The sequence below is a fragment of the Dendrobates tinctorius genome, unplaced genomic scaffold, assembly GCF_039654945.1.
Source record: "Dendrobates tinctorius isolate UK_male_01 unplaced genomic scaffold, ASM3965494v1 ptg000129l, whole genome shotgun sequence".
Taxonomy (NCBI): domain Eukaryota; kingdom Metazoa; phylum Chordata; class Amphibia; order Anura; family Dendrobatidae; genus Dendrobates; species Dendrobates tinctorius.
Window position 1 is genome coordinate 20,314,215 of NW_027361797.1, and position 19,619 is coordinate 20,333,833.

A 19,619-nucleotide genomic window follows, 5' to 3' on the forward strand; every position below is an offset into this window, starting at 1 on the left:
AAAGCTTTGTATGGACATTGTCTATAGACAGTGAGCTGCTTATCAGAGGAAGGGGCGTGGTCAGACCACTTGGCACAGGGAGCGAGTCTGGGCAGCGATAATCTCCTTGGGGTAAAACTTTCATTGTAAGGAAACAACAGCACATAGTCTAATAAGTGACACATTCCTGAAATCAGAGTCTCAGCCCCCTATATCATGTTGACTTCGGATCACATAGCAAGAATCTGCTGACAGATTCCTTTTAAGTGTTTAGGCAATGACACTAGACGTTCATGGGCCTCAATGCAAGGTCTTTTGGCACTCACCACCTCCCTGCCTTGTGTTTTTTAGGATTCTGGTGTCTATAGTTATTGAAAGACTTGTAAACTTTATGTGCATTACATAGGAAGTCTCAAACCATTATGGAAAAAAAAATATTAGCTCTAAAAAAAAGAAAATGTTTTACATTATTTATCGTAATTACAATTTTACAAGTTGAGCACAATGGTAACATGGCTTGAATATGTACTGAAGATCGGATCCCCCCCAGGTGTTTTGAGGACGCTGAGGTCGCACAAATATCTGTCAGGCTCCTCAGATGTTTTAATCACAAATGTAGAAAAAGTCCAGCAATGCAAAAATACGTCTTAAGACTTAAAGGGAATCAGTCACCACATTTTTGCTACCTAATCTGAAAGCAGCATAATGTAGGGGAAGAAACCCTGATTCCAGCAATGTGTCATTTACTGAGCTGTGGTTTGATAATATTACAGTTTTATCAGCAGGAGATTGTCACTAGAGGACTGGTAAACCTACTGCCATATTGTCCTCCATATTCATGAGCTCTATGAAACCCTACCCCAGCACTGATTGGCAGCTTTCTACCTACGCACAGTGTACACAGAAAGCTGCCAATCAGTGGTGTGGGCGGAGTTATAAAGAGCTCATCATTCAGAAAACTGCTAGATCTGCATTAGAGAAAACAATGAAAACTGCAGCAAGCAGCCCAGTAAGTGACACATCTCTGAATTCAGGGTCTCTGCCCCTACATCGTGCTGCTCTCAGATTACATAGCAAAATCGTGGTGACAGACTCTCTTTCACTTTTTTCCATCAAGGTTAAAATTAGGTATAAAATGATATAGAGTGGACACATAAACAGACATACTGTGAATGAGAGGATCCTGAGCACAGACAATAAGTATGAAAGTACGTAACAAGAAATATATTGAACTAATTGTCCAATAATTGTAATTTAGCAGTATATTATAGCAGAAATCTGCAAAAAAAGCACAGCAGAAACAAAAAAGATGAAAAATTCTTGGTACGACTAAAGACATGAATCCCACTTGCAGCCCAAATCTGCTCCGTTGCCATGAATGGAGAATTGCATCGCATGTGAATAATGCTATAGGTCATGTTCCCGTGTAGTGTATAAGGCTAAGTTCACACGTAGCGGAACTCTCACGGAAATTACCGCGAGAATTCCGGAATTCCATTCCGCGGGAAAATCGCATTTTAAATTCCGGCGATTTTCCCCTGGAAAAACTAGCATTTTGCAAGAGTAATTAGCTTGCAAAATGCTAGCGTTTTCCTAGCGATCTGTAGCATCGCTTGGAGAACTGATTGACAGGTTGGTCACACTCATCAAACATAGTGTTTGACAAGTGTGACCAACTTTTTACTACTGAGGCCGCCTATGCCGCATCAGTAGTAAAAGATAAAATGTAAATAAAAATAAAAAATGGTGGTGTTCTCACCCTCCGACGTCCCGCGCAGCCGTTCCCAGTAATCCTTTGCGAAAATGCTCGCGATGACGTCGCGCGAATGACCGCGAGACTTCGCTGTCCCGCGAGATCGGACGTCATCGCGGGCATTTTCGCAAAGGATTACTGGGAACGAGAGCGTGGAGAGAGGCGGGAAGACTGTGCGGGACGACGGAAGGTGAGAATAACAATATTTTTTATTTTAAATTCTATTTTTTACAGGGATATGGTACCCAAAGCCCGGAGGACAGTCTCCTCTCCTCCAGACCGTGGGTACCACCCTCAATTGTTCTGCTTACTTTTCGCATGGTGTGCACAGCCACATGCGGGAAGTAAGCGGAACAATGCATTCCTATGGGTGCGGGATCGCCACGATTCCGCAAAATTAATGAGCATGCTGCGGTTTTTCGGCTGCGTTGTTGTGCACGCCAGTGTGATCAGGACTGTATGCGTGAACTGCGTCTAATTTATTAAAAGGTGCAGAAATGTTACTCCAGTCCGTGGAGTTGGCCAGGACTGGAGTAGAAATAGCAAAAGTTGTAAAATGGTAGCGTAACTTCAAGTTGTGCAAAAGCTTTAGCACATTTCAAGATATCTTTTTTTTTTGCCAGAAAACTCGTTAGAAACCCTAAGGAACAGATTCATCACTTGCAATTATTTTTTTTAAGTCACTTTTCTTTTTCGTCTTGTCACACTCACTGACTTTTTATTTTTGCTCCAGATTCAGAATACCACACGTGATTCATAAAGGTTGCACAAAGTCAAAAATGGTCTTTTTTTCTGGAGAGTCCCCCACCCCTCCAAAAGAAAACGTACAAAAATGACTTAAGGCAAAAAGTTAAAAATTAGGAATAAATGAAAAAACAGGTATAGAACATTAAAAACTATATTAAAAAGAGGGTGGAAATGAAATAATGGATTGGGCCCTGAATGTATCTGAATTGACCGCCTGATACGACAGTCCATAGACAGGAATGTCACCCACACTCTTTAGTGTGGTCGCTTTTTCAGGCCCTAGTATAAATGAAGTCTGCATTATGCATGACTTTGTGCATTACCGATAACTACCACAAGGTGGCAGCAGAGCTCTATATAGAATGTCTTTTAGTCATGGCTAACAGCAAAAGAGGAATTGACAATTCAGTATACATTGAGATTTAGGTTGGATATGATTTAGAAATATGTTACTAGTGAAAATCTCTGTTGAAATCGATATTTTGTAGAGTCCACCAGCCTAAAATTTGACTTTGGAGGTCTACAGCAGATGAAGGCACAGGGTTACCATATATAAGCATGCACACACATTATCCCTGATCCTTCCTTAGCACGGAGTGGCACTATTAGCAGCTAAAGTTTAGGATAACACATTTTTATATTCCTTCACACTATTTATACAAAGTCACTATAAGAATGAAGTGATGAAACAGAGTCAGCATGGGTTTGTAACTAATAAGTCATGTCAGACTAAGGCTAGTTTCACATTAGCGTTTTTTTGCGCAGCGCATCGTGCGCATAAAAAACGCAAAGAAAAACGCAAAACAAACGCGCTTTTTTTAACATCATGCGCACGCTGATGCGTCAAAAAAACGCAGCGTTGCTTGCGTTTTACATGCGTTTTTGCATGCGTTTGCGTTTTTTTATGCACATGCGTTTTTAGGTGTGACATTTTTTCCATTGTCTAGAGAACATTCTAGACTTGTTTCACTCAAAAACGCATGCGCAAAAAAACGCAACCGTGCGCAAGACCATGCGCACGCATGCGTTCCCCTAGACTTCAATGTGTTGTTTTTGCGCATTCCGTGCGCAAGCGTGCGCATGCGTTTTTTTGCCGAGACAGGGCGCACCAAAAAATCCAACATGTTGTGTCTGGCGCGCCTGGCGCAAAAGACAAAAAAACGCATGCGCACGAAAACGCAAGTGTGCGCAAGACCATGCGCACGTCATGTTAAACATAGGTGCGCAGTGCGCATGCGCACGGGTGCGCACGATGCGCAGCGCACAAAAGCGCAAATGTGAAACCAGCCTAACTTAATTTCCTTCTATGACAGTATCACTGATTGGGTGGATCAAGGAAATGCTGTAGATATAGTATATCTTGACTTCAGCAAAGCATTTGACAAAGTCTCTCATACAATCCTTATTGAAAAAATGACTAAGTATGGAATGGACAAGGCAACTGTTAGGTGGATTCATAACTGGCTTAGTGATCGGACCCAAAGAGTGGTCGTAAATGGCTGCACATCCAGTTGGAAGAATGTCTCAAGTGGGGTACCACAGGGCTCTGTCCTGGGCCCTGTATTGTTCAACATCTTTATCAACGATTTAGATGAGGGAATTGAGGGTAAACTGATTAAATTTGCTGATGACACAAAGCTAGGAGGGATAGCTAATACTAGAGAAGAGAGAGAGAGGATTCAAAAAGATATAAATAAACTGGAGCAGTGGGCAGCAGCTAACAGAATGGTTTTTAACAGGGAAAAATGCAAAGTACTACATCTGGGCAATAAAAATGAAAAAAGCATATACAGAATGGGAGGAATAGGGCTAAGTGACAGCACATGTGAAAAAGACTTGGGTATACTAATAGATCACAGACTGAATATGAGTCAACAGTGTGATGCAGCAGCAAAAAAGGCAAATGCAATTCTAGGATGTATTAACAGAAGCATACAGTCTAGATCACGTGAAGTCATTATTTCCCTCTACTCCTCTTTGGTGAGACCTCATCTGGAATATTGTGTCCAGTTTTGGGCACCACATTTTAAAAAAGACATCAACAAACTGGAGCAAGTTCAGAAAAGAGCGACCAGAATGGTGACCGGTCTGCAAACCCTGTCTTATGAGGAAAGGTTGCAGGATTTGGGAATGTTTAGTTTGCAAAAGAGAAGACTGAGAGGAGACTTAATGGCTGTCACATTGTAGAAGGATCAACTTTATTCTCATTTGCACAAGGAAAGACTAGAAGCAATGGGATGAAACTGAAGGGGAGGAGACACAGATTAGATATTAGAAAAAACTTTTTGACAGTTAGAGTGATCAATGAGTGGAACAAGCTGCCACGAGAAGTGGTGAGTTCTCCTTCAATGGAAGTCTTCAAACAGAGGCTGGACAGACATCTTTCTGGGATGATTTAGCGAATCCTGCTTTGAGCAGGGGGTTGGACCAGATGGCCCAGGAGGTCCCTTCCAACTCTACGATTCTATGATTCTATGATTCTATGATTCTAATCAGATTGGAAAACTTTTAAACCACGCTCACACGGTCAGTATTTGGTCAGTATTTTACCTCAGTATCTGTAAGTCAAAACCATGAGTGGGTGATAAATACAGAAGTGGTGACGAGTTTCTATTAGGTCACGTTCATACGTTCAGTGTTTGGTCAGTATTTTACCTCAGTATATGTAAGCCACGACGACCATGAGAGGGTGATAAATAAAGAAGTGGTGACGTGTTTTATATAAGGTCACGGTCATACGTTCATTATTTGGTCAGTATTTTACCTCAGTATATGTAAGCCACGACCATGAGTGGGTGATAAATACTGAAGTGGTGACGTGTTTTATATTAGGCCACGTTCATACGTTCAGTGTTTGGTCAGTATTTTACCTCAGTATATGTAAGCCACGACCATGAGTGGGTGATAAATGCAGAAGTGGTGACGTGTTTCTATTAGGTCACGTTCATACGTTCAGTGTTTGGTCAGTATTTTACCTCAGTATATGTAAGCCACGACGACCATGAGTGGGTGATAAATGCAGAAGTGGTGACGTGTTTTATATTAGGTCACGTTCATACGTTCAGTATTTGGTCAGTATTTTACCTCAGTATATGTAAGCCACGACGACCATGAGTGGGTGATAAATAAAGAAGTGGTGACGTGTTTTATATTAGGTCACGTTCATACGTTCAGTATTTGGTCAGTATTTTACCTCAGTATATGTAAGCCACGACCATGAGTGGGTGATAAATGCAGAAGTGGTGACGTGTTTCTATTAGGTCACGTTCATACGTTCAGTGTTTGGTCAGTATTTTACCTCAGTATATGTAAGCCACGACGACCATGAGTGGGTGATAAATGCAGAAGTGGTGACGTGTTTTATATTAGGTCACGTTCATACGTTCATTATTTGGTCAGTATTTTACCTCAGTATATGTAAGCCACGACCATGAGTGGGTGATAAATACTGAAGTGGTGACGTGTTTCTATTAGGCCACGTTCATACGTTCAGTATTTGGTCAGTATTTTACCTCAGTATATGTAAGCCACGACCATGAGTGGGTGATAAATGCAGAAGTGGTGACGTGTTTCTATTAGGTCACGTTCATACGTTCAGTGTTTGGTCAGTATTTTACCTCAGTATATGTAAGCCACGACGACCATGAGTGGGTGATAAATGCAGAAGTGGTGACGTGTTTTATATTAGGTCACGTTCATACGTTCAGTATTTGGTCAGCATTTTACCTGAGTATATGTAAGCCACGACCATGAGTGGGTGATAAATACTGAAGTGGTGACGTGTTTCTATTAGGCCACGTTCATACGTTCAGTTTACCTCAGTATATGTAAGCCACGACCATGAGTGGGTGATAAATACAGAAGTGGTGACGTGATTTATATTAGGTCACGTTCATACGTTCAGTATTTGGTCAGTATTTTACCTCAGTATATGTAAGCCACGACCATGAGTGGGTGATAAATACTGAAGTGGTGACGTGTTTCTATTAGGCCACGTTCATACGTTCAGTATTTGGTCAGTATTGTACCTCAGTATATGTAAGCCACGACAACCATGAGTGGGTGATAAATCCAGAAGTGGTGACGTGTTTCTATTAGGTTACGTTCATACGGTCAGTATTTGGTCAGTATTTTACCTCAGTATATGTAAGCCACGACAATGAGTGGGTGATAAATACAGAAGTGGTGACGTGATTTATATTAGGTCACGTTCATACGTTCAGTGTTTGGTCAGTATTTTACCTCAGTATATGTAAGCCACGACCATGAGTGGGTGATAAATACTGAAGTGGTGACGTGTTTCTATTAGGCCACGTTCATACGTTCAGTATTTGGTCAGTATTTTACCTCAGTATATGTAAGCCACGACAATGAGTGGGTGATAAATACAGAAGTGGTGACGTGATTTATATTAGGTCACGTTCATACGTTCAGTATTTGGTCAGTATTTTACCTCAGTATATGTAAGCCACGACCATGAGTGGGTGATAAATACTGAAGTGGTGACGTGTTTTATATTAGGTCACGTTCATACGTTCAGTATTTGGTCAGTATTTTACCTCAGTATATGTAAGCCACGACCATGAGTGGGTGATAAATACTGAAGTGGTGACGTGTTTTATATTAGGTCACGTTCATACGTTCAGTATTTGGTCAGTATTTTACCTCAGTATATGTAAGCCACGACCATGAGTGGGTGATAAATACAGAAGTGGTGACGTGTTTCTATTAGGCCACGTTCATACGTTCAGTATTTGGTCAGTATTGTACCTCAGTATATGTAAGCCACGACAACCATGAGTGGGTGATAAATCCAGAAGTGGTGACGTGTTTCTATTAGGTTACGTTCATACGGTCAGTGTTTGGTCAGTATTTTACCTCAGTATATGTAAGCCACGACCATGAGTGGGTGATAAATACAGAAGTGGTGACGTGTTTCTATTAGGTTACGTTCATACGGTCAGTATTTGGTCAGTATTTTACCTCAGTATATATAAGCCACGATGACCATGAGTGGGTGATAAATACTGAAGTGGTGATGTGTTTGGCCGGGGTCACACTGGCGAGGAATACGGCCGAGTGAGAGGCGCTAAAAGCACGCATTAGACACGGACCAATGATTCTCTATGGGGTCCCTCGCACCAGCCGTATACTTCTCATCCGTATCCTACGCTCCGTGCCAATCGCAGCATGCTGCGATTGTCAGCGTACTATGCCCGTAATCCGCCAATGCAAGTCTATGGGTGCGCAAAAAATACGCATTAGGCTGGTTTCACATTTGCGCTTTTGTGCGCAGCGCATCGTGCGCACCCGTGCGCATGCGCACTGCGCACCTATGTTTAACATGACGTGCGCATGGTCTTGCGCACACTTGCGTTTTCGTGCGCATGCTTTTTTTGTCTTTTGCGCCAGGCGCGCCAGACGCAACATGTTGCATTTTTTGGTGCGCCCTGTCTCGGCAAAAAACCGCATGCGCACGCTTGCGCACGGAATGCGCAAAAACAACACATTGAAGTCTATGGGAACGCATGCGTGCGCATGGTCTTGTGCACGGTTGCGTTTTTCTGCGCATGCGTTTTTGAGTGAAACAAGTCTAGAATGTTCTCTAGACAATGGAAAAAATGTCACACCTAAAAACGCATGTGCATAAAAAAACGCAAACGCATGCAAAAACGCATGTAAAACGCAAGCAACGCTGCGTTTTTTTGACGCATCAGTGTGCGCATGACGTTAAAAAAACGCGTGTTTGTTTTGCGTTTTTCTTTGCGTTTTTTATGCGCACGATGCGCTGCGCAAAAAAACGCTAATGTGAAACTAGCCTTACACACGGACCACACATGTGACTTGCGAGAAATACGCACCCGGTGTCTTTTAGCAAAGCCGGCAATTCAGTGCGCTATACAGTAAACTCACCCTGACAGGTTTAATAAAGAAACGAAAGAATAGATATAGACACATAGAATGCATATATATATTTATATATATGCATTCTATGTGTCTATATCTATTCTTTGGTTTCTGTTAGAAACCCTGTCATAGGGCTCCATTATATGTCCATTTTGCAAGCCTGCGAGAAAATCTCACCATACGGATGCAGACATGCGCAAAATACGCGACCAGACCTTGATTACGGATGACATACGGAGCACTGTTTAGGGGCCATTCATCCGTATTACGCCTGTAAAATACTGACCGTATTTTGCGTCGGTTAGTGTGACCCCGGCCTTTCTATTATACTTTTCCTCTGAATGTTTGTCTCCTGGTGTTGGCTTACATATACTGAGGTAAAATACTGACCAAATACTGAGCATGTGATCATGGCCTTATAGAAACATCTCACCACTTCTGTATTTTTCACCTACTCCTGATTTTGCCTTACAAATACTGAGGTAAAATACGGACCAAATAATGAACATAAGAACGTGGCGGTGGCCTTAAATTCCTGCGGAGCTCTTAGGCCGGAGTCACACTACAGCGAGATACGGCCGAGTCTCGCAGGTTAAAACCAAGCTCTGGCACCGGCACTCCGGAGCGGAGCGTGCAGCTCCATGTATTGCTGTGCGGCTGCACGCTCCGCTCCGCCAGAGTTTGGTTTTAACCTGCGAGACTCGGCCGTATCTCGCTGTGTGTGATCCCGGCCTTAGACCTCCTGCTGCTAAAGAAGAGCTGGCTGTCTTGGCACAGGTGGAAATGGCTGCCCATACACTTGGCCTTCTGTAATTTCCCTTGGCTATATCGGCTGACTAGTTTCAGGGCTCTTTCACAAAGGTGTTTAAATGCTGTTTTTTTTTCAAGTGCTTTTTGATAAACAAGGGGTATGTTCACAGTTTTTTTTTTTCTCATTGATATACCCGGATGAAATATTCCCATTTAGAAACCACATGCATCTTTACAAGATTTCTACTGCTGCATTCACCTGGCTTTTACTTGTTTTTTTTCAGGGCGGTTATTGATGATTTTTTAATTAGAATATGGGGTTACAATATAATCTCTTTTGGGTTTTTTTGGGAGGGGGGCATTGCCAAACACCTTCACAAAAAAGGCATCAAAACCTGCAATAAAACGCATATTTTGCCCTCATTTTTTTAAAAGCTAAGAACCAAATAAAAAAAAAAACCCCTCATGTAAACATGCATGAATGGTGGATTTAGACAACACGTTGATGGGCAAATGAATGTTCATAAAGGTGCTCGTTCCCAATTATCTGCCCATGTAAGCATGCCGGAGATTGGATGGTGCATGGGCCCATACAGACAGGCTGGCCCCAACTATTAAATGACTGCCGATGAGTAAAGGCAAGCCGATTAAGTGGTGATGGTGACAGGGCGGTCACTAACATGATTGTTCTGTACTCACACAGTCTCATGCTATCGGCATTCATGAAAATCATATAAAAATCAATTGCAGTGATTGCCTGCCTATTTAAATGGGATGATACTGGCGAGTCCCCGCAGCGCACAGTGCTTGTGCTGGGGGGATTGATATCGATTTGGACCACACAACCCCTTTAACAGTCACTCTTCTCCCACTAGCCCGGGTAAGCCGGCCAGTTAACAAGCTTTGATAGACTGTCACACAGTACCTTGGGCGCTAACCACATCCCTAGAGCTAGGGGTGCCCTAGTCTATCTCTGTCCCCCGGATTACTCCTGAAGGTGAAGACGCCAGGTTCACACCAGGTGGACACAGCGCCTGTCTCCTCACAATGTTTTGCTTACTAGAACAGTTTCCTTCAGCAGCTTATCCCCAGAGACACAGGAGCTGACCATCACTGCCATCATTTGTACTCCAAATGAGGACGTTCCGATATCAATGGAGCTGAAAGCAAGAAAATAGACTGTGGAAAAGCAGAGGGTCAGAAGCCACTTACATGCAATTTTATTTTTGACAGGAATGAAGACAAATCTCCTAATAAAGTGATTTGCAAAGTTTTATCATTTTCCAAGCTGCACGGAGTAATCTAAAAAAAAGTTGACTTATTTTTTAAGTTGGAAAAACTATTTAACCCACATCTATGTACCCCAGGCAGAGAAAGACAATGGTATGACTGAACTATTGCTAAGCTACATTCCCCTTTGTTGTCAGCATGTGACCGCTGCAGACAATCAGTGATCCCAGCAGTCAGGTAATATACTACTCTCATCATGGCTCTCATGACATTACATGTAGACAAAGAATAGGAACACCACAGGAAGGTTAATGCAGAATTGCAGGCGGAGAGACTAGATGAATATGGTTGAATTTTGTTTTTTTCTTACAACACAGACAGCCATATTTCCATGACAACATGGAGAAAAGGTCAAGTCATCTACCTGTACCAGGATCGGGGTTGTTCCATAAGAAACATTTGTATTGATTTATGGTGCATTGAAATGCTAAGTATAAAGTCCATGGGGTACAGAAAATAGGGGGTCTCTGAATCATTCACATGGGGAACCTTTCATCTAGGAGGATAGCGGTGAGTGTGCATAATGGCACTCATGGGCATTTATCCAAAATCTTGAGTAAACGATGAGCTACAGCTATAACGACATCCAAAACCTGTGAACGATCCACCCATTTATGAAGTTTACATATATTCGACATGAAGCAACAGGCTGTGACTAGATTTACACTGTAGATAAGAAAAATATGCTTTATTTTATTTTATGACCGTCTCCATGAATTAAGGCTACAGCAATGTTCACAAAATTCACAATAGAATCAATTGCAAAACAGAAAATGTATTTTCCTGTCCAAGCCTCCGCATGGCAGCCACTCCTTTCCTGTGCCTTGTTCCAGGGCAATAAAAAAGACTTATGATTTCTCCAAACAAACACTTATTAAATTACTAAACTGCAAGCTAGCTTTGCTTGGGATACAGTATCCCACAGACAATGGGCTACATCAGAACAAGATAGCACGGAAAATAGGAGGATGTGAAGTAAAGGGACAGACAGGTCAAATTAAAATGTCACACAAAACAAAGCATACAGCAGCACTCTGCATATGCTAACATGTATGCAAATATTGAATAAGTGAAATGAAATGTAAACTGCATTACTGCTATATAGAGTATACTTGTAAGATAAAGGTACTTAGTGCATAAAATGGCCAATTCATGAGAGCCCATCAGCTACAACAAGATGGACCTTTTTTAATGAAATCCTTAGGAGAAAAGCCCCACAAAATGACCTCTCTGACCGATTTGATTATATAGCTATACCCTTTCCAGGCCATTCAATCTCCTTTAGTGTGTGTGTGTGTGTGTATATATATATATATATATATATATATATATATCTGGTGACTGTGCTTTGTAAAATGCAAATAACTCCTCACACTTCAATATTCATGACCTCTTCAGGGTGGTACATACACATATAGTGTTCATATAGTGCACAAACGAGAAGAAAAGAAGAAAAAAAGAAATGGAGCACTCATCCGGTCCTTTAGGCTCAATTTCTTTTAGTCCATATTAAATTGGTATCCACATCTCAATAAGGTGCAAGGTGCGGTGTGCAGGTGGCAGGGGAGTAAGCAGGTGCACAAGCCTGACAAACCTTGTCAATATTTACAAATTTAAACGGCAGGTAGGATCCAATGCACTGCAAAATATGAAGGCAGTCACCACCTCCAAAAGTATACTACAAAGAAACCTTTAAATTTGTAAGCTTTTTTCCTGGGAGAGACATGTGTGATAGAAATGGCTAGGGTCCCATCAGAGAAAAGTCACTTTGGTGTGGCTGGTGGGCACAAAGGATTTGGCCAATTTTTCCACTTAGTATCTTAATTTTATATGTTTATTTCTCTATAGCAGTAATGCAGTTTATAATTCACAGATTCTATATTTGCATATATCCTAGCGTAAACAGCATGCTGCTGCACTCTTTGGTTTGTATATTATGCAGTGACAGCAGCTTGCACCTGTTCACACTTGCTTCATTCTGTTAGCAGGAGCTGATTAGTTCTTTGTTTCTTTTTACATTAAAATCCCAGACTTGAAACAGTATGATACAATGTAGACACTGCCAGGATTATAAGATTATTCCTCTGGAAAGCATAATTTACAGCAGGTATGTATAAGGCATATCTGCAGAAGGTTCACTACCATCAGCAGCCCCAATAACGGTCCATGGCCAATAAACCTGGTACAAGGCGAGTCACTTCCTATCTGCAGGAATCCCCAGTGCCTCTTCTGATTAGTTGGACTGGTAGCACATCATGAGTACATCAATGAGACAGGTAGTAGGAGGTTTGCATGGCTCTAGTCGGGCAGCCATGAACTACTGAATTGGCCACTAGACCAGGGTCATGTGAATCTTTTTAATCATCTGTCTCTCTTGCGTATGGTGCCCTTTAGTCTTTCTCTTATACTTTTCCTCTCTTGAAGATTCACTTTTGATTTTGAAAAAGAAATGCATGAATTTTCTCAATCTGGCAATAATCAGCCAGTAATCTTCTCCTGTATTGTAAGGCAAATCTATAGCATTTGATACTACTTGCAGTCCATCACATTACTGTTAATAAATGGAGTATCTATGATAATAACATATTAGAGAATTGTTGACTTTTACAATATGTCTTATCTGCTTGCTGCTTATTCACACACTAGAGTCAATTACCAGACCTGATGCAGAAACATGTGGTTCACTCTACAAACATAGTAGCCAAAAAGTAACAAAAATGCATAAGTATTAGAAGTGTGCAGATCAATTCTATGCAAATAGAATTTGTGTCAAATTTTAGTGAATTCACTTGACCAGGTGAATTTTAACAATTTGGAAATCAATTTGCATGAATCGCCAAAAAGTGCCCATTTCGATTATACACAAAGCAAAGGATTGAAGCCAGAGAAGGCTTACATGACCCCACGCAAAGCAATGTGGAGTTTCCCATAATGCCTTGCAGTTATTCCATCACATGGAATAGCAAAGCCAATCAGTAGGGGGTATCCCTGCTTGTATAAAAGCTGAGGCAGGGAATGCAGAAGCTGCTTTGTTGTGACTCTGGACAGTGAGAGGATGTTACAGTACAGAGCTTAGCAGCAGAGAAACACTGAATAAACATTACAGAAAGTGTTTGACAGGACAGCAGTGAAAAACAGCTACCATCTGTTAACCCATAGCCAATTATATTGAGGTCATTCGGACATTACTAGTGGACATTAAAGTGTTTAATACAGTCCTAGGAGACCTCGGAGTGTTACACACATGTTTTCAGGGCAATTGGTTGCATTGCAATACCTGCTGCTCACCACATCATGGATAAATTGTTATTGGTACACCTCCTTTGCATTAATATATCACTTGTATGACTATTTGCATGTTGTAACAAAGTAGCACTGAAGAAACAACGTAGAAACTTTACACACCAAAGATAACAAATTCCTGAATAATTTAAAACTGGATATCTTACTTGAAAGGTTGAAGTTGATGGACCGGTTACTTTTTTTTAGTCTATGGGACTATAAGAAGACATTTATAAAAGAAATACACTAGTGCACATTTCAAATATCATTTTTATGCATGACTGTTAGGCCGGAGTCACACTGCTGTATAACACAGCCGAGTCCAATGTGATAAAACATGGCATAGCACTCCACCCAGTGATACTATGGGACAGCTCAGATCTGCGATTATTTTCTCATGCCGATTCGGCAGCATGCTGCGATTGGCAGCGAGACTCAGATCACACTCACCCATACAAGTCTACACAGTCAGACTGCAGTTAGATGTCATCCCAGTGCAGTCTGATATACGCAGAGACACACAGTGGAGGTGATTGAGAAATTACTTTCTCCATCTCCTCCGCACCTGTGCTGCGTTTTTCTCATGAGAGAGGATCGGTGAACAGTGTATTGACAGTCGGCTCACGCTTGTAGCAGAGCAGGAGCAGAGGGTCATTAGTATATTTCATCCAATGCGCTCACACAGGATGCCATGCAATAGTGTGATTCCAGCCTTATGCTGGGGAAACGCTGTGTCACTACTTTTCTGATCTGTCAGGGTTATCATGGAGACAATGAATCTATACACAGGGCCGGCCCGAACGTATAGGCGAACTAGGCGGCCACCTAGGGCGCTGACCCAAAGGGGGCGCCAGAGAAAAAATAGAAAAAATTATAAAAAATCTTTTCAAAAGGCAAAAAGTTTTAGGGATGGAAAGAAAAGTGTACATATTTAAGGGCAAATATGACGCAAGAGAGGTTGGTTGGGTTGGCAACAATTTCTATAGAATCTGAAGTTGCTAAACAAATTAATCTCGGTGACTTAGTTTCATCCTTTTAAAAAAAAAAAAGGCAAGGAAACAAAAATTTTAATTACCTATGGTCGTTTTTGTTTTGTGTTATTGATTACTTTGTATATATTTGTCCTATACAACTTCTCAGAAGATTAAAGAGTTAGGAGAGAGTTAATTAATCATTGTTGTTGTGGTTTATTTTGCTCCTAAATTTATATCCCAAGTTTTCATCTACTGCCAAGAATAGTAGGGACGCAACAAAATAGTTTCGCCTAGGGCGCCGTAATCTCTCGGGCCGGCCCTGTCTATACACTATTTCCATCATGACACTGCACATTGATAACAGTCAGAGTAGGTGGCGTTCAAAGAGTTTTCGAGTTCTCAATTAAAATAATTAAAATGTGCCTACAACTATGAACATAATTTTATTTCTAGGCCCATAATATATTACTGATTAATTTCACTAAGGTGGCAAGCCACCCTGAAGTCCATATATATTGTAACTGGCTAAAATAATACAGAAATAATCCTAGCATTCACCTCAGACTGCCAATATATCTTTTTACTGACCAGAGGAACAAGAAAATAATGACCAATCGATGAATGAAAATGCAACAAGTGTCAGCTGTATACTGTAGCTTAAACCCAACCACGACCAGCGTTAGCATCAATTGTGGACATTTACGGTAGCTCCCTAGGTGCTGCTGGCAATAGTGACTTCGGCATCTTGCCAAGGTTAATCCTAATGGCACCTTGAGAGCACACTCATATGGTCTCGATGGTTATCATGGTAAACCAAAGCCCGGTAATGGCTTTTGGGTCAGCCAGCTATGATGGCCTGTTACGAATAATGAATACATTTTTTTTTAATAATTTTTCATTCCACTTTGTGCTAAAGGGTTTTCTGGGACTACTGTAACACTTTCATGTTAAGCTAAGAACTGACCGGCAGTTGGTAGCTAACTACCTGCGTGTTCTGCTCGGCACCAGCTCAGAGTGATCACAGACCACTCTTGCACATCAACAGAGCAGATCTTCCTCAGATCTTCCTTTTCCTGGCTGCCTTGTTGGCGGGCATGATTGCTGACGTCATGCTGATTGACAGGGGAGCCGGCTGTCAGTCAGCATGACGTTGGCAGTCACGCACCATCAACAGAGCAGAGCGGAAGCGAAGCCACTGCTCTGTCAACATGACATCAAGTCGCAGAATCAACGGCAGTAGTGGTTTGTAACCACTCTGAGCCAGCAAATATATGCTCTGGGCAGCAACTACCAATGAGAAAAAAATAAATAATCCCTTATAACTCCTTATATTCCTGTGAAAGGAAGGACCAAAAGGCAAACAAACTTCCTGATACCAGTTTTGAATACTTTGAGTTGTGCGATTTTTAAAGTAGTATACACTACCGTTCAAAAGTTTAGGGTCGCTTAGAAATGTCCTTATTTTTGAAGCAAAAGCACAGGTTTTTCCAATGAAGCTAACATTAAATGATTCAGAAATACACTCTATACATTGTTAATGTGGTAAATGATTATTCTAGCTGCAAATGTCTGGTTTGTAATGCAATATCTTCATAGGCGTATAGAGGCCCATTTCCAACAACCATCACTCCAGTGTTCTTATGGTACTTTGTGTTTGCTAACTGTGTAAGAAGGCTAGAGGATGGTTAGAATACCCTTGAAAACCCTTGTGCAAGTATGCTAGCACAGCTGAAAACAGTTTGACTGATTAGAGAAGTGTGGTGCCCCTGAGGCTCAGTCGCCACAGAGGTACTGCACCTTCTCCTAAGGTGTGGTGCCCCACCATCCAGGTAGGTTGGAGGCTCCTGACCATGCTCCAACACTCGCACCCCACACAATAGAGTAGTTCAGCAAAACCACATTGCGGCTCCTTGCTTAGAGAGAAGCAGAGACCTTTGGTGGTTCCCTGCTTGGAAAACTAAACGTGCTGGGAGGTGAGTGGAGTTGAGAATACACATAAAAGAGTGGGATGGTTTAGGATTACAGGTCAGTCAGTCAGACGGGGAGTCTGAGAAAGGAAGCCACTCGGAGAGGAGTGGAGATCCCTGGAAGAGGGATGGAGGAAGGAGTGCTGCAGCTGCCTCAGTGACCTGAGCCAGCTGGCAGGGGAAAGGAAAGAAGGAGAAAGACATTGAACTGAAGCCTAGGCTTCCATAGGAGAGAAAGACAAGTACGGAACATAGGAGTGAAAGGGAACACAGAGGACGTGGGTTAGAGGAAGAACCCTGCCTAGAAGTTCTAAGCGCAAGGCCGGGGCACCGGTGGAGTAGTAGGCTGTAAATGCACTACTCCCATCTAAGACTTGAGGGCACAACAGCAACACGGATAGAGAGCCAGGACTCAGAAGTAGAGAGTCCCCGAAGCAGGCTACAGCTGTCTGCCGTACAAGTAGAGTTCTTGGGAACATCTGTCAGGAGGAACTCCAGTGTAACTCAGTACTAGGAGATCTTCACACTTTTAGATGCTATAGAGGAGACGTTCAGAAAAGGGCACATAAGTTGGCGGAGTGTGGAAGGGAGCATTCCATCTTGCCTGGAGGTTGACTGAGTCCCTGACCCGGAGGACACGGCACGGAAGCGGGCACTACAGACTGTGAGTAAAGCTTTGGAACTACATGTCCTGGTGTCCTCCATTCCTTCCTGCGTCCGTCCACCTGGCACTGCTATATCCCCTGCGCCAAACACTACACCATCTAAGTGTCTCCACATCTTCACTGCCCTGGGACAACAGCCCTGCCTGTGGAGGGCTATAACATCATTGCTGCACGACACCATCTGTTCCAGAGGATCTGTCTGCAGCGTCGGCTTAACACCTCCCTTGCCAAACACCACAGGTGGCGTCACAAACTATTCATCTAACTACATTCTACCATTCACATCTTCCCTTTACTTGGGCGCCCAGGGCCACGGTCTGGGTCACCACTGCTATGACACATCCCGCTGACACCGGCCCGGTACCGAGTACCCCACGGCCCAGGGAGGCCGACCCAGAAGCTATAAACCTGACCTTCCTTTGAGCTAGTTGAGAATCTGGAGCATTACATTTGTTGGTTCCATTAAACTCTCAAAATGGCCAGAAAAAAGAACTTTCATGTGAAACTCGACAGTCTATTCTTGTTCTTAGAAATGAAGGCTATTCCATGCGAGAACTTGCCCAGAAACTGAAGAATTCCTACAACGGTGTGTACTACTCCCTTCAAAGGAGAGCACAAACAGGCTCTAACCAGAGTAGAAAGAGAAGTAAGAGAAGTAGGAGGCCCCCTGCACAACTGAGCAACAAGACAAGTACATTAGAGTCTGTAGTTTGAGAAATCGACCGCCTCACAGGTCCTCAACTGGCAGCTTCATAAAATAGTACACGCAAAACGCCAGTGTCAACATCTACAGTGAGGAGGCGACTCCGGGATGCTGGCCTTCAGGGCAGAATGGCAAAGAAAAAGCCATATCTGAGACTGGCTAATAAAAGGAAAAGATTAATATGGGCAAAAGAACACAGACATTGGACTGAGGAAGATTGGTAAAAAGTGTTATGGACAGACGAATCCTAGTTTGGGGTGTTTGGATCACACAGAAGAACATTTGTGAGACACAGAACAACTGAAAAGATGCTGGAAGAGTACCTGACGCCATCTGTCAAGCATAGTGGCGGTAATGTGATGGTCTGGGGTTGCTTTGGGGCTGGCAAAGTGGGAAATTTGTACAAGGTAAAAGGGATTTTGAATAAGGAAGGTTATCACTCCATTTTGCAACGCCATGCCATACCCTGTGTATAGCACTTGATTGGAGCCAATTTCTTCCTACAACATGACAATGACCCAAAGCACACTTCCAAATAATGCAAGAACTAGGGAAGAAGCAGGCAGCTTGTATTCTATGTGTAATGGAGTGGCCAACGCAGACATCAGATCTCAACCCCATTGAGCTGTTGTGGGAGCAGCTTGACTGTATGGTACGCAAAAAGTGCCCATCAATCCAAACCAACTTGTGGGAGGGGCTTCTGGAAGCATGGGGTGAGACTTCTCCAGATTACCTCAGCAAATTAACTGCTAGAATGCCAAAGGTCTGCAATGCTGTAATTGCTGCAAAGGGAGCATTCTTTGACGAAACCAAAGTTTGAAGGAGAAAATTATTATTTCAAATAAAAATCTTTTTTTCGAACCTTGCCAGTGTCTGGACTAGATTTTAAATTCATTTGATTAATAAAAGTATGAGTTTTCATGGAAAACACAAAATTGTCTGGGTGACCCCATTCTTTTGAACGGTAGTGTAACTTTTGGGGATATTCCAGTATATAGACTCATTAAAGTGACTTCATAGGTTCTTTAAAAAAATATATATAAATTTCCTTGATTAAATAAAAAATTGTGACTAAACTTTTAACCTTTCTAACATGCTAACAAAATATAAGGGCATTTAAATAATGATATTGATTTACAATAGACATATGGGAAATGTTCTTTATTTGCTTTTTTGTGTGATATGATTATCTGTATTAAAAATATAAAATTGAAAAATTTGCTTCAAAAATTTTCATTACATTTCTTATATTTCTTTATAGTGGAAGAATCCATGTTTTGAGCTTTAGCACTATGGCACTTTGCAACAAGTTAGTCCCCTGAAGATTTACTTGGATGAAACGCGTTGGGACGCTCTTCTAAGGGAAAGTGCAGGGCATGCGCAATATAGGGTGAGCTGTGGACTGCCCTTGTAAGGGCAGGAGTCTGGGGATCAGATGATGGTTAGTTTTTGAGGGATTTGACAGGGTATTGTCTTCCTATCGCTATCTCCCTGTGTGTATACAGAGTATCCCTGGAGGAGACTCCTGGCCGTCTGCAAAAACCGGTGAGATTGTTGCTATTTTATATATCTCACCTTCTTGTATCTCGTGGCTATAAACCT

General features: G+C 42.1%; 1 protein-coding gene across 3 annotated transcripts in view; it reads right to left on the reverse strand.

Moving 5' to 3' along the window:
• EMP2 (epithelial membrane protein 2) overlaps nucleotides 1-19,619 on the reverse strand; it is a 93,442-nt gene that overhangs the window by 15,048 nt on the left and 58,775 nt on the right. The gene's annotated exons all lie outside the window — the stretch shown is intronic.